The sequence below is a fragment of the Pogonomyrmex barbatus genome, unplaced genomic scaffold (genome assembly GCF_055798465.1).
Source record: "Pogonomyrmex barbatus isolate J1 unplaced genomic scaffold, ASM5579846v1 scaffold9, whole genome shotgun sequence".
Taxonomy (NCBI): Eukaryota; Metazoa; Arthropoda; class Insecta; order Hymenoptera; family Formicidae; genus Pogonomyrmex; species Pogonomyrmex barbatus.
In genome coordinates, this window is record NW_028297193.1 from 8,480,535 (window position 1) to 8,492,179 (window position 11,645).

Genomic DNA, 11,645 nt, shown 5'->3' on the forward strand with positions numbered 1-11,645 from the left:
AACTTGGCCGTGCAAGAATTTCGAAATCTTGCAAAGTATGAAAATATTCCCGTGACAAACAACATCGACATGCAAAATGAGCAACAAAATTTGTTGCTTCCTACTATGTACCTTTTCAATATTTCCCATACGAAAAAATTACAAGTGGGATTATAAGCATCCAGAGAAAGTATCTTCGATCCTGTCGTCAAATTAATCGGAAATTATGAAAAAGATATTAACTTTGAAACGGACACGTGGCAGCAATTTCAAAAAAATATTGGAGCTATGAGCGCGTACTTAAACGATAATAACAAAAGTAAAGTAAATCCCATCACATTTACAAACATATTTATCAGTTTCATTGCTACCTATGGAGCTATATTGGTGATGTATAAGGGTATTGAAGATTTTTCTAAAGAAAATACTGGCATATATACGCAAGCAGAATTGATACACGTAGAGGAAAAAGTACTCTCCGATGAAGAAAAGGAAAATTACTCCGTTGCAGTTGTAATGCAGTAAGCTGTTTTTCAAGGAATGACAAATATCATTAAATGTGTCAGTGCACGTATAAGTCATCTAGTTCTATTGCTGATATTGTTAACGAATGCACATATTATCTGATCAAGGAGATAGACCTATTTCTGCCTAAGACTTACATCGATGCCAATATCAACAAACTCACTTATTAAGGCAATCGAGAAAATATTGAACTCGTTGTGAAAATACGAGTGAGAGTACGAATTAATAATTTACGATTTTTGCATATTGTTGGGATAATAAGTTGTAGTGCGGGTCACCAATGTGGAAGTCGGTAGCACTTATGAGTATATCGCAAGTGTAAATGTGGAGGATATGTGTAATAGGTGTGTGGATATGTGAAGGTTACTGTTCGGCACACTAGAATATAGCTAGAATAAATTTATTTAATTCCATTTGAACCATTGACATGTACAATATTTACAGGCTGTGTACCACTCTTTAAGTCTAAATGTGTGACTTTAATATCAAAGATGAATGTGTGTAAGTGATATAAAGTCAAATGTGTGTTATACAAAGAGTGGTCGGAGAATACGTAATATTTGAAAGTGTGTGTGTGTGTGTGTGTGTGTGTGTGTATGTGTGTGTGTGTTGAGTCGATGTGTTTCGATTGGCTGATTGTGTGAAAACGCTAATTGGTCCTTCGTAAAAATGCTCTTTAAGTTCAGTGACTTTAAGTCTAGTCTCTTTTTCCGATGATTGGTTACGGAAAAGCGCGTCAACTTCTCTCTCTCTCTCTCTCTCTCTCTATCTCTCTCTCTCTCTCTCTCTCTCTCTCTCTCTCTCGATGTCGTGTGCTGAAAAAGAAGAAAAATGGGATGCCGCGACTTCTCAGTCGACAGTGGTGGCGGCTTGTTCAGCTGTATGATACGGCCTTTTCGGTCGGAGGATAGAGATGGCGACTTATTCAGTCGACCAAGGAGGCGATTTATTCGACTGGTCAGTCGGCTTATATAGCCGAAGAATGTATTTCAGCCGAAGAATGTATTTCAGCCGAAGGAGCAGCCTATTCGGCCGAAGGATGCGGCGTATTTCAGCCGAAGGAAAGCGGCATGTTTCAGCCGAAAGGGTACGACGTGATTCAGCCGAAAGGATACGGCGTGATTCAGCTGAAAGGAATGGAGAGCCAGTGCTTTATAACATTATTCTATCGCTTAGTATAATACTCTTGTCTCTATAAGATGAGAGTTCGTACTCGAGTGGCGAATGTATGTCTTAATATACTGTCTATTGATAAGTTTTAAAGACGAGATACTTACCTTGTCCTGCGCCGCGTCGCAGCATGCGATCCTAATTGTTTCCACGACAGGTGCGTCGCGTGTGACACCCGCCAGTCGTCACAAAGTAAATATGTCCGAAGATATTGGTTAGAGAACACGTGTATTTAACTACAGTAATGATACAATAGAACAAATGGAAGCATCCGATAGTTTAGTGAAATGAAAAAGGTATTATAATCGGGTCAAAAAACAATAACTAAAAAGGCACACACTTGGTAAGAGAACTTCCACGAAAATATAATTCAACTTTATGTTACCAACAAAATTAAAATGCATATAGTTCATAACTAAGGTGCATCCCATCATTAGTACGTAATCTCCAATGAATGAACATCTTGAACATGCATATTGTTGAGTTTTCAAGGTAATACTACATATAATTGAATTATCTCCTTATGAGAAATTTCTGCTTTATTTGGAAACTGATACACAAGAAAGGCACAAGAAAAGGGAAATACTCGATGCTTAGTAATATTTCGAAATCTAAGGCGACGCCTTAATCCGCGGGAATTTAAACAATCTCACAGGACTGATAGTCAACAAAAATAATAAGAAAGAATAAAAAATATGATATGATACTTAGCATGCCGTCTGCCTTGGAAAGCCCGCTTTACAATTAACTTGAAACGAATAAGTCGTTACTGTAATCTCAAATGTTGAAACGTGATCTTCCTTTATGATAATAAACTTAAAGAAATCTTTCGATGTTTTTATGGTAACTGTTCTGATGATACCGTCACTCCATAGATAAACCTTTTGAATTCTCCTGATAGACACAAAGAGGAAATGTTGTCTTCTCGTAACAGAATCAAATCTCTTTGTTCGATATGAACATCTTGTTCCTGCCACTTATTTCCTTGAAGATGATTAAGGTAATCCCTCGACCATCTATCCCAGAAATGTTGCTTCTGTTCTTCGATCTGCCATCGACTTAATCGATTGTCTGGCGTATCTAGTAGGATAGTTTCTAGTATAGCGGTGAGAATTTCTTCGATAGGAAAATGTCTAGGTGAAAGATACGACAAATCGTTAGAATTATTTGATGAAAGGGTCAAAGGACGAGAATTCAAGATGAATTCAATTTGAACCGTGAGCGTTTGCATTTCTTCGACTGTTAGCAAGGATGTACCTGCAATCCTTTTCAGGTATGATTTAAAAGCCTTCACGGAGGCTTCCCAAATTCCTCAGAAATTTGGAGCTCATGGAAGAATGAAGTGCAATTTGATGCCTTCTTCTAATGCTGTAGAATCCAATCTCTCTTGCATGCTTTTATTTGTAAATTTCGTGAAAAATTCCTTTAAATCTTTGTTAGCTTTCATAAAGATTGTTGCATTGTTGTCTGAGAAGATGTTTGATGGTCCTTTCTCGTCGTGCTATAAATCGCTTGAGAACGTTTAATAAACATTCTGTCATTAAATCAAATGCAAGTTTTAAGTGAATTGTTTTTACTGCAAAACATAGACTGCTACGTAGGACGTTATCTTGGCATTGCATCTTTTTGATTCTCGAATACGAAAGATCCGCAAAAGTCTATACATCTACATTGGAGACTGGAGTGAAAATTGAACTTATTGCTTAGGCAAATTGCTTATGATTGGCTGAACTGTCTCACGTCCCAGCGCCGAGAGTACCTCTAGTCATGTTCAGTGTAGATTTTTCAAAAATTTTTAATTATTTATGACTATGTTAGGAGACAGCACCGTAAAACCTTTCCTATACATATAATAAAAGGAATATACCGCTTAAAATTATTTAAAAGTTTATACAAAATGGCCGCTTCTTACCACAATCTTATGGCGCTACTACAGCCTTAATATTCCTAGTAAATTTTCTCTAGAACCTCACAAAAATAGAACATACCGAAATCACTTTTCCGGACTGTTCAGTAAAGTTGCAAAGAAAAGAAAGCTTAATATAGCATCCTTATCTAAACATTTCAATATTAACAACAAAATCTTAACAAATTAATATAAAATAGTAAATAATGAATAAAAAACAATTGTAGGAAATATAATCTTGCCCACGTAATGCACGAAAACTATAACAAAACAATTATCGGTACATTGTAATATTTTTATTAACAATGATATAAATAAACAAAACCATATTATTAATCAATTTCTTTATATCGTCAAATATAACTTCAGAAACTAAGAAACCTTTGTATATCAAACCTTTCACTTTTGTTCCATTTTAATAATAAATATAAAAGTTAATAACAAAATTAATAACAATAGAAAGGATGTGAATAAAGAATAGAAGTCATAATGACAATATAACAAAATCCATGACAAAACATTTATTCAACAACCCTACATATCCTTATTTCAAGGATAAATTTTGTTGATATCCTTATATGGATATATTTTCCCTGTATAAATACATTCTCCATCGAAAATCCTTTCAAAAACATAAATACAGTTTGTGGATACGATTCTTAATTTTCGAGATATAAACAAAATTAAAAGTATATACAAGCATATACATATATACGTACATTATACATTTCCTTATAAGCTATAGTTTTCTTTATAAAATTATATAAACAATCACGATAGAAACATATTTTATCTCAGAAGGGAAATTCTACGATTTGAATTTTATTTAATGAAAATTATAAATAAATAAATTATTATATTAACAAATAATTATTATGAAAGATTTGGACAACACACAAGAAATCCTGCAACTTACCTCATTACACATACCTACTTAATCCGCACCGTTTACAAAATATTTAAACAATTGTAAACTTGCTTACATACACTTACCTCAAAAACCTAAATCAGTTCAGCAGGCAAATCTCCGTATATAAATCAGTTCAACTTCTAGAAACCTTCATCTTAGACTTATATTTATAATTATTACTTCCTTTTTTTCATTAACACTAATCCTATGGCTATGACAAAAATCTTGAATATTAATATGCATGGAAAACTACCCTAATAATTTAACCAATCACAATCAAAGCCATTTTGTACCTGAAAATATTTAATAAATAATGTATTACAAATGTAAAAAGAGTTATACTGATATATTTTAGATATACTAATTATACGATGTAATCATTATTATTATAAAAATTGTAAAGTATATCTAAAACGATATTGTGAAGATTAATATTTAAAAGCTTAAATTCGAGCAAATTGTATGTTTGTTAATTATAAGAAAGGAATTATTATAACGAAGTATAACTCTTTGGAAACAAAAATAGGTCGACCGAATAGTCACAAGTGTGACTCATGGTCAGTTTGTAAGCGAAAGTAGGCCATTGTTAAATGTCAAGGCCGCCATAATACTTAGTCACAAGTGTGACTCATGATCAGTTTGTAAGCGAAAGTAGGTCAACGTTAAATGTCAAGGCCGCCATAATACTTTAGTATCACGAGTCATCGCTGACTCATAGCAAATGTAGGCCAAGTTGATCAATAGAAAACTATGTCAAGAACAACTAGAAAGTCTTAAACGCGTGAATCATAGCTGACTTATAGTGAAAGTAGACTAACAAAGTAGGCAAACCGTGCCAAGGTCATTTGGTAACAGGCTTTATTCAAACCTGTAGAATCATAACATTGGAATTTAGGTCACCCCTACTTCCATGTTTTGGCAACATATAAAAACCTCAAGCGACGATACCTTAGCGCACTTACATTTCCACATCCACTCGCACTCGCACTCGCATTTGCCATTTACTCAGAAATTAACCACTTGATCAGAGATAGTTAAACAATCAGCACTTACATTTCCACATCCACTCGCACTCGCACGCGCACTTGCCATTTGCTCAAAAATTAACCACTTGATCGGAAATAGCTAAGCATTTGACTAGCACTGCTTAGCGCTTGAGCAACTCGCCGATTTACAAATAATGTAATTCTTAAATCGCGTGTCGCATTCCATAGGTAAATTCCATAGATAAATTATATATATATATATATATATATATATATATATATATATATATATTCATTTATAACAGAATAAATCCCGATTCAAATACCACAAGTGATATTATATTATTCCTTATTTCCAAAATCGAAAACTCTTTCCTGAAAATAAAAGTCATTTCGACATTCCTGTTACCTACTTCTTTCGCAGTATCTAATCCTGAGGTTTTACCCTCTTAACCGCATGGAAAAGAATCTCACAAATAACGTGTGAGTGTAGCGGTCGAGGATCTGTTGATTTCGGCTCCGTCCGATCTACCAGGACCTCCCAGGACGTCATAACTGATTCTGGAGATATTTTGAAACATCTTACGCATTTGCGAATAATTTGTCTAATAGTTCTGCGATCATTCAATGGCTAAAATCTCTGCCTTATTGAGGTTAAAGTCATCTGTGCTCCTGCATGCAGGAGTCTTAAGTGTCCTCGTTCAAATAACAATTTTGTGAACAGATGTTCGCTGGCAACATTAATTGATGTCTTGAGAAATATGATACATCTGAAATCTTCCTCCAACACGTATAAGACATTTGATTAAAAAATGGGTTAAGAGACAAGAGCGTGCTACCTCTTGGTATCTCCTCATCGAGCTGGAAACATTTCAATTCTTATGCAAATGCCATGGCTTGAACATTTTTCGTTAAGCGTTGAGTTGCTGTCTCTAATTCAAAAACTTCAAATGAACCTTGCAACTTAGGTTTATGTCCTCGACAATTGTGAATGAACCGCAACGACTTTAATCAATTTGTGAGCGTGTGAATATTTATCGTAAATATCCCAATGTGTTTGATTTACAGAAGAAATGAGAGACCTTTTGCGCTATTCTGGAATTTCTTGTTCGATTAATGGAATGTCATCTAGCCAATTGCATGTATTATCAGAGCCATAGAAGCCCATTCCATCAAATTCTTGAATTGAGCAATGCTGCAACATGCCTCTGAAGATTATATCTGCTGGATTTTGAGATGATTCTACATAGTGCCAATTGTCTGCATTCGACAACTCTTGAATGGCACTAACTCTATTTGCTACAAATGTAGTCCATCTTCTTGAGCATGACTTGATCCATGACAGATCCATGATAGATTGATGATCGAATCAGACCAATAATGCACACAATCGAAGTTGATTTCGGTAGATTGAACCTTATGTGTTAGCTGAGCAGACAATAATTGTGCTGCACACAACTCTAATCTTGGGAGTGATAAATTCTTCAAGGGTGACACACGTGATTTAGTACAAGCGTTGTCTGCTGATGACCGTTTGAATTTGTAAACGCATTTGTAGACACATACGCCATATGCTTTCTCGCTAGCATCTGCAAAACTATATAATTCTATCCTTTTAAGATTTGTGTGCGCATATAATAATATTTCGTGCAACACGAAGTGCGTTCAATTGAGGAAGTTCTGTTTAGTATTGATATCATTTAGTATGTATGTTAAGAAGGACTGCTTCATCTCAATCCAGTTTTTATTGCCATAATTGTTACATGAAGATCTTAGCTGTTGTGATGACTGGCCCTACAAAACCCAAAGGATCAAATATGTGCGATACTTGAAAAAATTGCGCGTTTCGAAATAGTTTTAACTTGATTAGATTCATTGATGAAGAATCTAAATTGATTTTCCTTAAAATCCCATTATAATTCCAGCGTTGATATATTAAAATCCTTATCGAATCTTAATATATCAGCTAATGATACTTCCTTGACCTTCATAAAATGATTGGATTTATGCATGCAAAATCCAGCTTTATTTAGAATTAATTTCTTCCTTAATAGTCATAAGCTTTTGAATTGTATTTGCTCCTGTAACAAAATCAACGACGTAGAAATCAGTTACGATCTTTAATGCTCCGAGTGATCGTTTGTCTTGGTTTATCTTTGCTGCCTCTCGTAAAACTCGTACCGCAAGGTATGACGCACATGCTATCTCATATGTGACCGTTGTAATTGAAAACTTATTTGTAATTGAAAATGTTTTCTTCCTTGTTAACACGCCACAAGATTCTCTGTAAGCTTCGCTGTTTTTCGTGAATCAGGATTTGACGATACATTTTTTGTGTGTCTGCTGTTATAACATACTGCTATTTACGAAATCTTGAACAACGTGATAACGTTTTGCTGCAGTGTAAGTCCTATCATCATTACATCAGTGAAATTCCCGAATCAGTCTTGCATGAAGCGTCAAAGACGACTCGAATTTTAATAGTTAAACTGGAAGACTTCAACACTGCATGATGCAGTAGACAAGTAGTATGTGGGCCTTGTATCTTACTTGTTTGAATTGATAGGTTGCATGTGTCCAATTTTAATATTTTTGGATAAATTGTGTATATTGTTCCCTTAACTGTAGAAATTTGTTCAATTTTTGTTCTGACAAATAGAACCATCTCAATGCAATATCATAAGAATTGCTTAATGATTATAGCATATTTTGTTTGAATGGCATTTCTACTATAAAGCACCCTTGTTGATTGCGATAATGAGTGCGTTGGAAGTGTTTCTCGCATTTCCTTTCTTCTTGTGTAAATGTAGGTCGATGATTTGCTCCACTTGCCAAAATTTAGAAATTGCATTCTCCAAACTAGCAGTAGATGCCTGTATCGACAAGTTGCATTGTTGTGCCCTGAGTTGAATCGAGGCATGTGCGCATTTGCTGCCGAGTATCCAATCGAATAATGTTTTTGAAGCAACAGATGTTCAGGAGATTCCTCAATCTGGCCGACGCACAAGACATTCTAAAATACTTCAGTAAAAGTTCCTAGCAAAAGTTCTATATCGGTTGATTGATGGAAAGTTGGATCTGCTAATCGCAAATTTTGTGAAATTTTGAAACTCGTTCTGTCAAGTGGAAAGTTAGACAAACGATCACTTATCCTCTTCAATATAAGACAATCGATAGTAACGTTGAACGCATGATATTTTCAAACTGACATTGATCTTGACCATTTCTTGTACATGAGTCCATGATTGATTAATTCCTATTACTGAGATGTTAATAGCCTTCATAATAAGACCCAGACGATGAACCAAGTCTTCTGCGATGAGATTAGTTTGGGAACTCGAATCTAATAACACTCGACATGTCTGCGATATTCCTTGACAATCAATTGCGTTTACAAGAACTGTAGAAAGAAGAACCTATGAGGTTTTTGTCTGAAAGACAGTTTAATGTATACGAAATAATTGTTGACGCTTGTGAATTCCTTTTCTGCAAAGAATTCAGAGCTCCATCTTCGACTGAGAAATATGTAGCAACATATTGTGCCGTTTGCCACATGTTTTGCAACTGCTTGTCTTGTATGTTTTTGCAGTGTGTGACGAAAATCGCAGACAGTTCAAACATAATTTATGTTCCTTCATGCATTTAAAACGAGCTTAAGAAATTGTTCGCATGAAAAGATTAAATAACTTCCTGCATATTTGACAGCATGCCTTGTTTGTGATACGACACATGTGATACTATCTTTGATTGTGTACCCTTGGGTTGCGCCAATGAAGATGTTTACACTTGCCCTTTCCGATCAATTGCCTTCAAGATGTGACATCTATGCTCCAAGAAATCTGTAAACATACGCCAGATAGGAATGTCATTGCCTGTGAGACTACCTTTCCATTCTCTGTTTGTAGTAGAATTCAACTTTTAAGTTACTAAATATATGAGAATGTCATCCCAAGAATCAATAAGGCGACAAATTGTTTTTAATGTCCGTAAATGTTTCAAAACGCTATCCACTAATTGAGCTTTGTATGATTTTGTATGACGTAGTTTTGTATGATTTTCCTTAGGAATCGAGGGCAGTTCGAATAATGCCTTAATGTGTTTCTGAATAATCCGCCGTTTGTCGTTATATCGATTCCTCAACATCTGCCATATCTCCAGATAATTATTTGCGAAATTTCTGGATCATTTCTGCCGCCTCTCCCTTTAAGATTGCCTTGAGATAGTGGAATTTTGGTATCCTGACTGATTATTGTATATCAGCGATTGGAACATGTCGAATGAGTACTATTCTTTAAAGAAACCTGAAAAGGATAGTAAATCGACCTTTGGAAGCTGTAAATTGTTTGTGCATGTTTAAATTTCATTGTTGACTTGATTTATTGTTAATTGGATTATTTCCTTACATGAGCTCAACGTTGAATGTCTCGTTTGTCAAAATTAAGTTCTGAAATTCTAATATAATACGAAAATACATTTCTTCGTAGTCTGCTCCAGCTTGCTCCTGAATGTCCTTTAATTTTGGTGAAGCCTCCAGTAATTAAATCTCTGACTAAATATCGTCGAACTACGACTATGTCATTGTCTCTATTTTTGATTTTCGCTTCTTTAGCTGTAAGTATTGTTTATATTTCGTTAGATGCGAGCGCAGTTTACGCTCGTACAGGTGGCCTTCAATTGACTTCTGCGTATTTTTAATTTCTTAAGTTTACTTACATTTATTATGAACAAGAAAAGTAAAAATGGATTAATGTAGATTAAGTTATGTTGTGAAATGAAATTAACAAGTTACGGAAACTTACCAACCAGAAACAATTTACCTTACTTGACTCGCTTTAATTAAATTCTCTTTCGTGCAATAACTTTGATTGAGGCTTATGATTAGTTCAATTTCATTGTCGTCGAGCGCCAAACTTCAAAGCGAATACGTCGCAATGCATATACTGTTGCATGGGCTGTCTTGCTCACGATGATACCGTCGCTTCCAAGATCCGGTTCGAAGGATCAAAACTTTATATTGGATTTACAAGGTAATACCATTAGTATGTAATTTTTCAATTACATGTGGTTGTAATTGAATTTTCACTTTGTGACAAGAAATTTCTGCTTTATTTGGAAATTAATACATAAGACTTCTTCTTAACTAAAACTCAAGGAACTTGTAACAAAAATTACATACTAATGCCATGATACACAAGAAAAAAGAAATGATGCTTAGTATTAATAATATTAGCTTAATATTTCGGAATCTAGGGCGACGCCTTAATACGTCGGAATTTAAACAGTCTCGCAGGACTGATAGTCAACAAAAATAATAAAAAAGAATAAAAAATATGATATGATACTTAACACATATTATATCTAACAGATACATATTTTAATATTGTATTTTTAGAATTGATTGCACTAAGACTTAAAGAAATTGTTAGAATAATTTTAATGAACCTCCTGAACGATTGAGTGAACTCCGGAACTAAAATATTGAGATTGCGTAACACAGTTCCACCAAGCCTTTCCTCAACAAGCCGGCTGGTGTGCGTTCCCGCTGCGAAGTTGTTTTAACAAAATCACCAACGGTAAGCCGAGACAGGGCCGTCATAAGCCCTTCTGAAAATGCGAAAGCTGAGGAGTGGTAAAGCAAAGTAAAGTAAAGTTCCGTCTTGTATAACTTTGCCGGTCGATGAATAGCGTCACGGTTTTCTTTTGCCAACCGTAAAAGACGACAGAGAGGGTTTGGCGGCTACTTAATCACTTCTATAAAAAAGGCTCGATTCAAGAAACATCAAATACAGATGCAGCAGGACTGGATTCTCTGATGACGACCTTTGGCTATCGAACTCGGACAAGAATAGGAATATGGAATATTCGATCACTCTTGAAATCTTCATGTCTATCACAGGTCTGCCGGGCTGAAGGCTTGCAATTAAGATCCTGGGATCTTAACCTGAGATCTCACCTGAGATGGAGGGTGGCAATCGAGAGATGGGATGGATCGAGAGACTTCTTCCTATTCGAACTCCTACTACTGAGATGCAGCGAGGAGGTTGGTATTCTTATAAGTCCTGATTTCAGAAATTCGTTGATAAGCTAGCAACCGTATCCGATAGAATACCAGCCGATACTATCCGATAACAGCGATCATAACAGCGAGATTCCAGTCTAGACTTCGCAA

The 11,645-nt window shown here is 35.3% G+C and overlaps 1 protein-coding gene across 6 annotated transcripts in view; it reads left to right on the forward strand.

Annotated features, from left to right (window-relative positions):
- The window catches only part of MFS9 (major facilitator superfamily transporter 9), a 514,330-nt gene that overhangs the window by 355,167 nt on the left and 147,518 nt on the right, over window positions 1-11,645 (forward strand). For 5 of the 6 annotated variants that reach the window (XR_016141319.1, XR_016141321.1, XR_016141323.1 and 2 more), the window contains one exon: window positions 11,373-11,516. The exons of the other annotated variant lie outside the window; for it this stretch is intronic. The gene's annotated coding sequence lies outside the window, so the exon portion shown is untranslated. The remainder of the gene's footprint in view (window positions 1-11,372; window positions 11,517-11,645) is intronic. 6 annotated transcript variants of the gene reach the window in all.